This window comes from Patella vulgata, chromosome 2, assembly GCF_932274485.2.
Source record: "Patella vulgata chromosome 2, xgPatVulg1.2, whole genome shotgun sequence".
Classification (NCBI taxonomy): Eukaryota; Metazoa; Mollusca; class Gastropoda; family Patellidae; genus Patella; species Patella vulgata.
This window is the reverse complement of record NC_065880.2, coordinates 8,686,435-8,700,506: the sequence shown is the minus strand read 5'-3', so window position 1 is coordinate 8,700,506 and position 14,072 is coordinate 8,686,435. Positions and strand designations below refer to the sequence as shown.

Sequence of the window (14,072 nt, the reverse complement as noted above, 5' to 3'; positions counted from 1 at the left end):
TAAACCACATCTTCTTTACTGAGAAACAGTTGCAGCTTGATAACCCGAACGCCCATGGTTTCTACCAGAATCTATTTAAACCACATCTTCTTTACTGAGAAACAGTTGCGGCTTGATAAACCGGAACGCCCACGGTTTCTACCAGAAGACAGGCGGCAACACATCTTCTTCACCAAGAAACAGTTGCAGCTTGATGAAGACTTTAGAGATCGGAACGCCCATGGTTTCTACCAGAAACTAGTGAAACCACATCTTCTTCACTGAGAAACAGTTGCAGCTCCTATCTAAAGCAAAGACTTGGTACATGGATGCCACCTTCCGGGTTGTAAATAAACCTTTTGTTTGCTGTTTTGCGAACTGTTTGTTTTCAGAAGCTACAAAGATACCCCTCGACATAACCATAGTGTTAAAGGGTTTGCTCAGACGGCACCAGCGAAGCAGATTTCGACATAAAGAGAACCAACTGTTTAAAGTTTGGGGCGACCATAACCACAACGAAATTAGTACCAGCAGACTTTTTAAAAAAGCTCAGTCATTTGTATGGTCCACCTGCCCAGTGAAGAAAAATCGAGATGCCAACTACCAAGCTGTAAACACCTAACTATCAAGCCATTGGCCGATAAAGTCAGTGCGATGAAAGATAAAGTCATACAATTTCTGAAATCCGTTGATAGTGTGTGTCTCACTATAAACTTGTGGTCCAACAGAACAATGAAGGTTTTTTTTAGGCATAACAGGACACTACATTTCTGATTGGAATACATATACATGTATAGTGAAATACTTTAACTTGTTTTTTATTCGTTATGGTATCTTATAAATTTACTAATATACTTTTACATGTCTATTATATGTTATGGTTTTCTTTGCTATACCCAAATTTTTTATTTCTAAAGAATCTATTCGCTTTTTCGAATTGCATCATTGTAAAAGCGCCATAGAGCAACTGTTTCCAGCTGGATTTTGGCGCTATATAGAGAATGTCCTATGAGTCTTTTTTGATAGGAGATTATATTTATAACCCAATCCTTGCTTACATGCACAAATGAAATGAAATGGGGTTTAACGTCCTACTGTTTTGCTCCGAACTGGGCTAATGAAGACGGCTTACATGCACAAATAAATAAATATAATTCTTATAGATTTCACTTTTACTGAACTTGATTACACAACGACGTAGTGATACATCATTTTTTGACAGCAATTCAACCATTGCAAAGTCCTTTATTATATTGTGTCAGTGTTTCCATCAAGGTCAATTAAATCAAAATAGTTCATTTTTAATAAAAAAAAGAAGAAGTTACTTTTAATAAAACATGAACTGTTCCTTTAAAAAAAGAAAAAAAAAAGTAGTTCCTTTTCATCTGACCAATCAAATTCATGTAAAGCGATAACTCCTAAGGAGATATCGCAGTAGATTATGAAATTTATCACACAAGCGATATCTACTGTAGAATGTATTATTGGGTGATAAATAAGTTTAATAAATTATTATATGATTACCTGTAAACGGTTAAAAGGGAGAAGACATTCCGCTTAAAATATTAGACACGAATATGAAGAGATAATTTATTGAAGATAAAATAAAGACAGTGATTACAGATAATGCCTCGGATATGACCAAAGCTTTTGACTTTTCTCTACATGGTTACCACCAAGACAAGCCCGAAGACGATGAAATGGAAGATACTATTGAAGATTCCCACGATTCCTGTGACCTGTTTGATTGCTTTCCCACAACAGATGCTACGCCCATAGTTTACAGTTGGTAGTCAAGAGTGGTTTAAAAGAAGCTAGTAACCAACTGAAATCAATATTAGCCAAAGCGTCGCGCAATAGTGAAGTTTGTGAGGTGCTGTCTCCATGCTACTGATATCTTAGTTATCACCCGTTCCTTACTTGAAATTCCTGAATATAAACAGAGAGAGAATGGGGTTTAACCTGCACTCGACACAAAATTGATCATTTAGGGGTCTTTAGCAGTGGGAGGAAACCGGAGGACCCGAGGAGAACCCACGGGGATGGACAGGCGGCCCTGCTCCTCATCACGTACAGCCGGCGAATCGAAACCACGCCAGTTGACTCAATGGTAGACCTTATGAATCTAAACTGAATACACCAGAAACTCAACAACTCTCAAGCTATGAAAGAAAGCTGTTACAGAAAAGAAACTATAACACGTAGTTAAAGTTAACATATTTGAAATATGAACCTGGGCGTGGAGTTGGTATCCTCCACATGCTGCTTGTAAGTTAGCAGTAGCCTGTATTGTACCTCTAGTTAATAGTAGCTAAATAAAATGACCTTACTTATAAAATAAAATAAAAAATCCCCAAACTAGCTCTTGCATCTGTTATATATCATTAACAAAAATATGGGGTATTAGTACTCTCTGTAATTGGTTGAAATCAGACCCAGGCCCTGTTGTAACTCGCACATGCCGCGTAATACGATCAAAAGCGGTAATAAAGAAATGCAATTGGAATATAGGAAATCACAAAACAGATGAATATGGAGGTAACAATAATAATTCAAACCAAGGGTTAATGTTTTATGAATCCTCTATGCTTACTTTTTCTCATCAAGAATTTTTGTCTTGTAGCATTTAACATGGAACTAGAGATATCTGTCGGAAAGAAACTGAAACAGTTCCAGGACGCGCGGAGTGTTTTTTGCCCGGACCAGAGAATGAAATGTCATGTTCCTGCCTGTGGTCAACAGCATTACGATTCCCTTAGGAAGTATTTCGATCATGGGCATGATGTGGACAATTCAAGCATCAGGATGCACGAATACTTTACTTGTCGTAGAAACTTTTAAAAAGGTCACTGGTAGAAAACGATATTGCTACACCTCCCATACAGAACAGTCCGTAATATTTGAATGCACTGTTATTAACCAAAAATATTATATTAACTCTGGTAATGTTTTACAGGCCAAACGAAACCTTCAACGTAAAACCCCTGTGGCACCATCACCCGTACCAGAACTGTCTTACTTTATCCTTAGAACGGATAAACCCTTTGTGTATGTGACGGAAAAGAGGGGGTGGGGGTATGTTAGATTCGCATGGAAAGGGGGATGGTCTGTCTGTTTATTGCATCCATGACCTAATCAAATTTAATATCCATGACATGCTATAACGTTTTCAATCGGGTATCATATGCCGAGGATACTTACTGTCTGCCCTCATCTTCTGGAGGTAGTAACGTAATTCTTTGTTTCTCCACCCAATCACCCCATTCTAAATTTGGTAAACCGTCTGCCTCTTCGATGTCCGATGTAGGTACTACGCTATGATGTTGTCATCCGGTGTCATCAATAATGTTAAGTCTTCATCTGTAGAACTTAAATTCGGCGTGCCTCAGGGATCGGTGCTCGGACCGTTGCTCTTTACCCCTTATACCACTCCTATAGAGCGTATTTTGAAATCATTCAATCTGAATTATCATATCTATGCTGATGATACTCAACTTTACATTTCCATTAAACCCTAAAATGAATCATGCATTGATACCATTAAGTGCTGGATGAAAAAGAACTTCTTAAAGCTCAATGATGAAAAAACAGAGTTCGTGCAAATCGGTTCTAATCATCTTTTATCCAAAATATCTGTTAGTAATGTCTCAATCGGTAATTTTGTTGTTAACCCGGTTAGTAATATCTCAATCGGTAATTTTGTTGTTAACCCGGTTAATACCGTTCGAATCTTGGTGTAATTTTGGATAAGAATATGAACATGAATGCTCACATCTCCTCAATCTGTAAAGCTTCCAACTTCACAAAATTGGACGGATCCGCAATTTCCTTGAGATTTGACTCTACAAAACTGTTAATTAACTCTTGCAGGCTGCTGGTCTTCGAGCTCGGAGGCCCTATAATGGACCAATATTGACACCTCTTTATCGCCGTAACCGACTTGTGTGGGCCACAAGACACATAAGATTTACTCAAAGACAGTGGAATTCGGTTGTCTTTAGTGACGAATCTCGATTCACTTTGAGATTTGCCAATGGCAGGGTCCGAGTGTACCGCAGACGATGTGAACGTTACGCTCAAGTAGAGAAGTTGAGAAGTTGACCGATTTGGTGGCGGCAGCGTCATGGTTTGGGGTTCTTATTGTGCACATGGACGTTCTCCTCTTGTTGTTGTCCAAGGGAACTTAAATGCTGTCCAGTACAGGGATCAGATTTTGCAACCTGTTCTTCTTCCGTTTATGCAGAGACATGGGCCTGGACTAACGTTTCAACAAGACAATGCTCGACCCCATATAGCAATTGCTACCCAGAATTTTTTAAGAAATGCCGGTGTCCAAGTCCTGGATTGGCCGTCGCTTAGCCCCGACCTTAATCCTACTGAATACATCTGGGACGAACTGGGTCGACGTGTTCGTCAGCAAGTGAATCCACCACTGACGTTGCAGGACCTTTAACATGCTCTTGGTGAGCAGTGGCGACGTCTTTCTCGGGTAGTGTTTACTAATGTTCTGAGATCCATGAGAAGACGTTGTGTGGCAGTACGAGACGCTAGAGGAGGCCACAACCGTTACTAAATTCTTTATTCCGATTATTCTCCAAGTCTGTGAATTTCATTTTGGGGGGTACTGTGACATCACGAACGTTATCAATGTCAAGGACTTTCGGCGGGACGTATTATTGCTTTCTGTTGATGTCAAGGTCGTCTGTGCACAACATAACACTAAAATAGTTGCCTTAAACCAAATATTAAAAATCTACATGTAGTCCCAAAAATCCCGAGTGTCAAGTTTTTAATTTGGCTGAGTATATAAGTTATAACTGTTTATAAATAATTTCTTCGTCCAACTGAAATGTTGGAGCTGACGTGAAATGAAAATGTCGATATATCAGTTATAACATATTAAAATTGTTTTGGGAATATTCATTGATAATTAAATCCAAACATAATAACAACCGTAAAGCTGCACTATTTTGTTTCATGATAACGATGAAAAGGTATGCCGACACAAGCTGATTTCAACACTGGTTTAATAACATTTTCAAAGTACCTTTGGCTAATCTGGAAGGTCTTAAGAAATACATAGTAACACTGTGGTTTTAATTATTTGTGGTTACATAGTACATAAGCAACTAACAGAAAACATATATACACGTGTGTTTATGACTACAGGGACAGATGTGACAATTCAGGAACTTCCAGAAAACGGCCCGTGACACTATTTCTGGTTGTCACTCATATGTTTAACCACTTCAATATATTAAACAGAGCACCTTTCATAGACCTAAAATAACCCCTATAGTATTACATGTTAATCTGTTGTAATGGGTATAATTTTGGGATAATGAGTGGGGAAATAATCTCGGGATAGATTAAGAAAATTAATGGACCATTTTTACTTACTGACTATTAAAGCAAGGGGTGTATTTTGTTTAATAAAATGTTTTTCCATTATTATGTGTATATTTACAAATAAGGGCCCATTTTCAATCTCGTCAATGATTGCGCACTCTATCCCTTAGACATGTGCCCGTTTCTCCGATGTAGGTAGGCATAATGTTCTTTAGGAGTACTAAATGATACAAAGTGCACGCGTTAACCATTCGCCCCCACATTACAACCCATGCAATATGTTAGAGACATATACGTCTAGTTTTCCGGACATTGGTTAGATGTATTTAAGTTAAACCATTTGATCATTTTATTTATACAGGTTATGCCTGCTGGTGTTTTAAATTACTGCATTCGTGGGTTATTAAACAGATGACAACAGGAGACATTGAGCAATCTGTGTTATAACCTCAGTCTGCTGTTCAATAGACCAGAAAAAGCGGGTGCAGTAGAAAAGAACTGGCATGTTGCTTTGGCGATAGTCGAGCGGGGCTTCTTAGTGTCCATTCAGGTATGTTGTTTCTAACGCCCATGTATCTACACTGAGAATTCAAATCGCCCACCATTGGCCCTATTATATTCAGCGTTTTGGACATGTCCAAAGTTTCTGGATGTATGGTTTCGAAAGATACAACCAAACTCTGATGGATGGAATGGTAAAGAGTAGAAGGCTGTCGAGACAACCTGTGATACATGTCACTGAGGTAAGAAATTCATTATTAAAATGTCACCATTTGTAAAATAAACTTTTTGAAATTCTGTCAACGTCACCCTTTCGGTTGGTTTTCAGTTTCCGGTTGATCCTATACTGCGAGGTTCCCACTGTTGTGCAGTGCGTTACGATAGGATTGTCACTATTGGGTCTACGATCTGCTACGTGCAGATACGTTTCGGTACAATCAACACGATTGCTACGACTCAATATATGATAGGATCACCACGATTACTTCACGATTAAAACTACGACATCGATAATGGCCTGTTGTGGGGCTGCTTCCGTTATGGGCAATAAACCTGGATATAAATGTGGAATACCGATACCGAAAGAAATCAAGCGATCTTTTATGTGCACGCCAATGAGTACACGGGACCTCGGTTATTCGTCCCATCCGAAAGACTAGACGGCTGTCCTTGTCAGACCCTCCGTCCTACATAACTGAAAAGGGGGAACCACGCCGGAAAATCTGCATGAACCACCAACCCCCAGGCCAGCGTGAAAATCCGATACCGATAGAAATCAAGGATAAACATCAGCTAAGAACATCTCAAGAAGATATGTAAGAATATAAAATGATTCACACAACCAGGGACAACTCAAACTTGACCTACCGTGGAATTTTTGCTGCCAAGCACCATATCCATGGTAACAATGAAAGAGAAGGGAAATTTATTTTGCGGACACCTTATTATACGTTTATTCGCGACAAAACGTGATCATCGGGTAGGTAGAGTGGAAGGAGGTCGTAAAACAGTGCACAACATCGAAATATTTTTTTGCGGAAAAGAGTAACCAGATTGTGAGGAATTACATAGAATTACCAAGCTTATCAAGACCAGTGCAATATACTAGAGACATACGTGGTTGCTGCTGACGACTTTTGGAGCTGACCGTTAGATATATCTTATCCCAATCTTGACAAAGTCAATTGTTAGGCTTACAGATGTTTTATTTATAGTTTCTTTTACTAATTGAATCATTTTGAGTTAAAATTGTAAAGTTAAAAATTTAAATGGTTTATGTGTGTACAACGATTTCAGATTTTGAAATCCCTTTATCAAAATTAAATTATTATTATTATAAGCCAATTAAATTGATCGGCGTATTTTGATATACGGTGATTTGCGTTAAATATTAAACATTTCGTAAATGAACCACCTAAAATATATTATAATAGAACACGTGGTACGGATACAATTATATGTTCCAACAAAATTTATTATATGTACATAATATAAATGTTTCACTAATCTGTACACCATTTTCGCTAATCACCTTGTAAATTATTCTATCTGTGCATATAATATCACCTCGGTGGAAGCGGGCGTTAAATAAAGCTATTTCACACACACAAGATTTCCCAATGGGAGAAATATTCGTACAATTCATAACACTAAGCCAAGTCTCTCCTCTGAAACTGGACCAACTTGTTTTGTGTCGCTCTTGCGGATTGGTCATACATTTTTAACCTATATATTTTTTTTATTTTGAAGTAAGAACCCTAACTCGAATGTTGAGCAATGTTAAGTTCTTTTGCCAGTAAATCACGTTTCGATTAAGTGAAAGATTCTTTAAGGAGACAGATTTTTATTAACACTTTTAAAAGACGGCGGTCTATGATTTAAATGTTTCATATTCATCTAAATACAAATACACACAATTTGATATTAGCATAGCTAAATATCTGTTCTGACCTCCCAACATACATTATCTTTTAATATAATAAGAGTACATGCTGTAATGTAACATCTAGGTCATCAAAGCAGCAATCATTAAAGCATATTTCCTGTTGATAATGTTTTAACCTATTTAGACTTAATTCTGATAGACCTGTCTGAAAATGGGCCACAGCTTGTCTATAGTGATCTGTACAAAATAGATTATCGCACTGCTACATCTACATGTATTCAGCAAAGTTGTTTGAAGTTCCATCAACTTTTTGACTTCTGGTGACGTGTATATAAATTCAATCATTAGATGAAGAATGGAAGCGGACCGCCAATAATGTTTCTGAATTAAAGAATATATATTGCCTGGGATGTGATTTACGGATTTTCGATGTAGTGTGTAACTCATTTGTCAGCGTGAGAATTACCATTTTTAAATTCGACCAAGAGTTGAAGGGTGGAAACGGACCGTCAATAAAGTCATAAAAAGAGATAATTAGAAGGCTACGTTAACCCATTTGTGATTTAAAGAAGATATATTACCTGTGATGTGATTTACCGATTTTCGATGTATTTGTCAGTGTCGGAATTACTATTTTAAATGGATAATATCACTACTGCCGCCACGCTATGGGTGCGCATTTTTTCTATTATAATATATTCACCTTTTATGCCTGTAAATAATCAAAAGGTACCTAAAATTAAACAGATCGTAAAAAAATGGGACGTTGATTTTCTACATGCCTCTCGGGAAATTAAACGACTCATCTTATAAATAAACGGGTCGATGATTTATACACGCCTCTCAGGGGAATTTTCAGGGTCAACAGCACGTCCAACAAACGATTTATCTCGGTTTAAAAGCCCCAAAGTACATGTTACCAGATCTACAGTGTATGTTGCAGACTAAGGTTTTACCAAATCTACAGTGTATGTTGCTGACTAAGGTTTTCACACTATCCCAATTTACTTTTTGAGGTGTTGCGCTACGGCAGATGTGTAACATAGTATCAAATGATAACGGTTACTGGATTCTGTCTTACAGACTTCGACATTGTGTTTTCTTTTTAATTGTGGAGGGTTGGCTTTTAATTGTGGAGGGTTGGATGGCCGAATGGTTAGCACGTGCGCGCTGTATCATAAGGCCTGTCATTGAGTCAACTGGCGTGGTTTCAAATCCCGGTTGTACGTGACAAGAAGTAGTGTCGCCTGTCCAACCTCGTGGGTTGTCTCCGGGTCCTCCGGTTTCCTCCCACTGCTAAAGACCCCTACGCGCAAGCGAATTATTGAAATAAATTAAACTGTATGTTAGTCCCGAAATGACTTAGTTTGTGTCAAATGGACGTAAAACCCCATTTCTCTCTCTCTCTCTCTCTCTCGCATAACCTGACTTCATTTGTATTGTTCATATCGGCGTGCAAAGCAAAATTTCATTATTTTTAATCTTTAATCTTCAAGGTTATTAGAAAGGAAGGTTGGTTCAGTTTTTATTTCAGATGTCAAGAACATAGGAACTAAAATTTGCTGGCGCGGATCCAGGAGAGGGGGAATTAGTGCGCACTCGATTAGATTTTATTACATACTTCGAGAAGGTATTTGTTGAGTAATAAAACCTTCTAGTAGTTTATCGAGGGCTGTCCGTCCTTACCGCGCGGTACAAATAAAAACTTCTAGTAGTTTATCGAGGTTCGGGTGCTTCCGGAGTCCAAAATGGCCGCTTTATATAAATGAGAATTTTAGGGATAACTAACCCGAACCCTATCCCTAACCCTTTTTAAAAGACTGAACTTGGGTCTAATTTAGTTTTTACTTCTCTTAAAAGGGTTAGGGTTCGGGATAATATTCCCCTAAATACTCATTTGTATAAATCGGCCATTTTGGTATGAGTTCTGGCTTGTTTTGAAATTTGTTGCTTCTAGTGGTGATAATATTTGTACCGTGCGGTAAGGACGGCCAGCCCTCGATAAACTACTAAAAGGTTTTATTACTCAACAAATACCTTCTCGAAGTATGTAATAAAATATAATCGGGTGTAGTGCGAGTGCAAACATGTTTGGCCCGTGTCGTACTAAAACGAATGAATATAAAAAGTACGTTATTTTAATAAGAATAAGTACCACGATTCGACCAATTTTTATAAATTCCTGATATAATTAAACAAAAAATATGACACAAATTTCGCCATGTTGAATTGAATTAAGTTTAAATATCAGATAAGGAGCCCTATCACCAAAAATCGACCATTTTTTATCTGCTCGATCTCATTGTGTTATCTACCTATATAAACATAAAAATATTTTTTTTTTACTGAATCACCCCACTGTCTTTCTACAAACCAGAGATGACGGGAACAATATTTTTTCTTGGACTATGTCTGTTGGCTTGCCAGATCATAACACTTCATACCTTTATCCTAGATGGGAATAAATATCCGTTCCAGGATCCGAACTTATCCGTTGATAAACGAGTTGATGATCTGGTCCAACGACTGACTCTTCAGGAACTCCAGGAACAGATGGCGATTGGTGCAGGTGCCGCGCCAGATATAAAACGATTGGGGATAGGTCATTATGAATGGTGGTCTAATTGTGCTCGAGGTAATACTGGTAATGATGCTACAGCGTTCCCTGCAAGTATTGGTCTAGCGGCTACTTGGGAGTAAGTTGCTTTTTGTAAATCTTTCTTGGCCATTCTCTGGTAGTAATATTTAAAGTTCACCGGAAAAGCTTCATACACATTTTAAATAATGCATGTAATTATGTCATCATATCCTTTCCATAAGTATAACATGATCCCGAATGTCAATGTTACCTGTCACAGGTAAATTTCAACGTTGGTAATTTCCACTGTTCTCCGTGGGTAGTCGTAACTATCCGTGACGTCACTTTGTCCTGTTCATAGAAATATAGACTAGAATATAAGCAGAAGGACTAAAATGACGTCATGGAATGTCATATTTATATCAAGACAATAGACAATGATAGAGCAATGAAATGCTATTGCATGCGATCAAGCAGTATGTGAGTTGATCGGAAAGCATTCGTCGTAGTTAAAGCAATCAGAAACCGAAGTAGAGTCAAATAAAATATAACTCAATAATGAATACAAAACTCTCTCTCTCTCTCTTCCTCATTGCTCTGCCTTCTTTTCTCAAGTGATAATTTGATGTTGAGGGTAGCCAGAGCTTCTGGTACTGAACTCCGAGCCGCCAACAACGACTGGGTGAAAAAGGGAGTTTATGGAATTCATAAAGGTTTGAGTTGTTTTTCACCAACTCTAGATATATTCAGAGATCCTAGATGGGGTAGAAATCCAGTAAGTAATCAATATATCGTTATATAAAATCTCACTATCCGACCGATCCACTGTATTGCCGAATTGACAGCAATAGTCACTGCTACGAAGAAGTAAATATGCCAATTAACACCTGGAATGTACAGAAAAAACAATTCACCTTACGCAGTTCACCAATATTTTTAACGGGGTAAAGTAACCATAAACAAATATTGAGAGCCACGGTGGATAAGTGGGTAGGACGCTGGTTCGCTAGCCTGGAGGTCGCGTATTCGATTGGGGTTTTCCGACGTGGCTTCCCTTGTCAGTGGTTCGGGAAAGAGGGCCTGACAAGGACAGCTGTCAAGTCGTTCGGGTGGGACGAAAAAGTGATGTCCCGAGGGTTTAACGTCCACTCGATACAAACTAGTTTTTTTCGGGACTAACATATGGTTCAATTTTATTTCAATAATTCGCTTGCGCGTAGGGGTCTTATCGTTATGTGAATATCTCAAATAAATTAAAAACAAAAAAATCTTATGATTTAACCCTGCCAAGCCCCGTGCGCAAATTCCCTTGAGATGTATATAGCAAAGGTTTTGTTGGCTCTGTGGCAAGCACAAACGGAAAATCGCTTAGTATTATCTATCACTAGAAGAATGCCCGGCTTCGCTCGGGGGTCATAACCCCGAAACCAGAAGTGGTAGACTAACGCCACCTGGCCTATGTTACTCCCCGGTCCGAGCTACCCCTATACCCCAAATTTCAGACTCGGGGCAGACCTAGTGTAGCCGCCAACCCCGAACAGACAGACAGACAAACGACAGTCACAAATATTAGTATAGATTATTCAATGACAGATATATTCATAATCTATTTATAAATATTTCAGGAAACTTGGGGAGAAGATCCATATTTTGCATCTGTCTATGCCCATAATTTTGTAAATGGTATTCAAGGCGATGATAATAAATATCTCTTGGCTAATGCCGGCTGTAAACATTACCCGGCCGGAAGTGGTCCGGACAACTATCCCGTCAACAGAAAACAGTTTGACGCCAAGGTAAATGATTAACCACATGTAAAACATGTGGTTTAATACTGAGGTAATTGTGAAACTAACATATAGTGATGTTTATTTCTATGGTAACACGTGCAATGAAAAGGATGGGTGAAGCTTTTCCAAAGTATTTTGTTTCGCTTTTTTATACTTTCGATGGCCTCTACTACATGAAGGTCTGACCGGTTGTAGTGGAAGGTCGCGACAGAGGTCATACGAGTGGCTTTTGACCTATGACATCAGACATTTGATTATCCAATCAGCGTTGATGTTTCTGGTGGGTTACCTACAGTTCCGTGTACCTCACGCCAAAAACTGGCTGTAACAGACCGTTTCATTGATTAATCCCTCAGATCACCCAGAACGCGTGTAGTTACAAGTAAAATAAATTTTGAACTATAAAAAAGGAAACGAAATGGGATCTGTAATTTAATCAGATTATGTCATCATGGCCACTAGACCGAGTTACGGCCCTTTGTATTTCACCCTGGCAAATAAAATTAAATACACAGTCGCCATTTATGCCCCGTGTTGTTAACATTTTAAATATAATACTGTATTTACATACAGGTATCGGAAAGAGATCTCCAAACATCGTTTCTACCTGGATTCAAGGCTTGTATTGATGCTGGAAGCCGAGGTGTCTTCTGTGCCTACAACAAGTAAGTGCCCAAATAACACCTTTAACACCGACGATGCAGTTGTTTACGAAGAGAGAAATGGGGTTTAACGTCCACTCGACACAAACTAGGTCATATCGGGACTAACATGGTTCAATCTTATTTCAATAATTCGCTTGCGCGTAGGGGACCCGGAGTAAACCCACGTGGCTGGACAGGCGAGCTTACTCCTAGTCACGTACAACCGGGGAATCGAAATTACGCCAGCTGACTCAATGACAGACCTTATGATACAACGCGCATGCGCTAACCATTCGCCCTCACCTTCCCAGGTTATTTACAAATGAAGTTGGGTTTAAAGTCTTTCTTTTCTGACCAGGTCTTAATATTAGGGCCAACTGCAGATTTCGTCAAAGTCGCGAGATGTGATGTGTGATTGTTGACGAGATTGTGGGTTAGGTTTAGAGTTCACGCTAGTACTGTTTACATCCCGTGGCCTTTGACCAACTCTGCAGTTGGCCTTAATATCTAGACCTAACCTTACTTTTCTACACCAACAATTTAAAAACCAAGAAAGGGAACACCAGACGGGAAAGCCCAATCCTTACCCATTCTTGGCCAACACTGGGGTCGAACCTGAGTCCTCCTGGTTAGTGAGCGATGGTAATGCGAACAACAGTAATATAAAATTATGCCATTTTCTAGTGAAATGACGTAATAAACCGAGAGATTTTTTTCCTTAAAAACATAATACCCGGCCTTACAAATGTACTTTAATGACGAAATATAATTCGTTAAATTGTGGTACAACTTACTCTGGTGGTAAATACAAGTTCACAGAATAGTTACTGAAACATCTATATAGAAAGTGCATGTAATTATTGTTATACGTCAATATGGGCATTATATGTCACCCATTACTCGCTGATGTGTTTATGTATATGCAACTGGCGCCGGTTCGATTTCCCGGTTGTACGTGACAAGGAGTAGGGTTGCCTGCACAACCTCGTGGGTTTTCTCCGGGTCCTCCGGTTTTCACCCACTGCTATAGACCCCTACGCACAAGCGAATTGTTGAAATAAAATTGAACCATATGTTAGTCCCGAAATGACCTAGATTGTGGACCTTAAATCTCTCTATCTCTCTCTCTCGTTAACTGTAGACAGACAGCCTAAGTTTAGTATGTAACATCCATTAAAGGGCAAGCAACGTATTGATGTTGCCAACTGCATCCACATGACACATTTTCACAACTGTTTTTCTTTATTTTCACGCTTTGATTCATAGAGTTAATGGTGTACCATCGTGTGCCAATAATCACGTATTAAATGGAATATTAAGAAATGATTGGGGTTTTACCGGATATG

The 14,072-nt window shown here is 38.7% G+C and overlaps 1 long non-coding RNA gene across 1 annotated transcript; it reads left to right on the top strand.

Annotated features, from left to right (window-relative positions):
- Positions 1-10,222: 10,222 nt before the first annotated feature.
- LOC126809987 (uncharacterized) lies at positions 10,223-12,054 on the top strand. The gene is made up of 3 exons (XR_007675019.2): positions 10,223-10,410; positions 10,908-11,067; positions 11,918-12,054. It is a non-coding gene; the product is annotated as an uncharacterized LOC126809987 (long non-coding RNA).
- Positions 12,055-14,072: the final 2,018 nt, after the last annotated feature.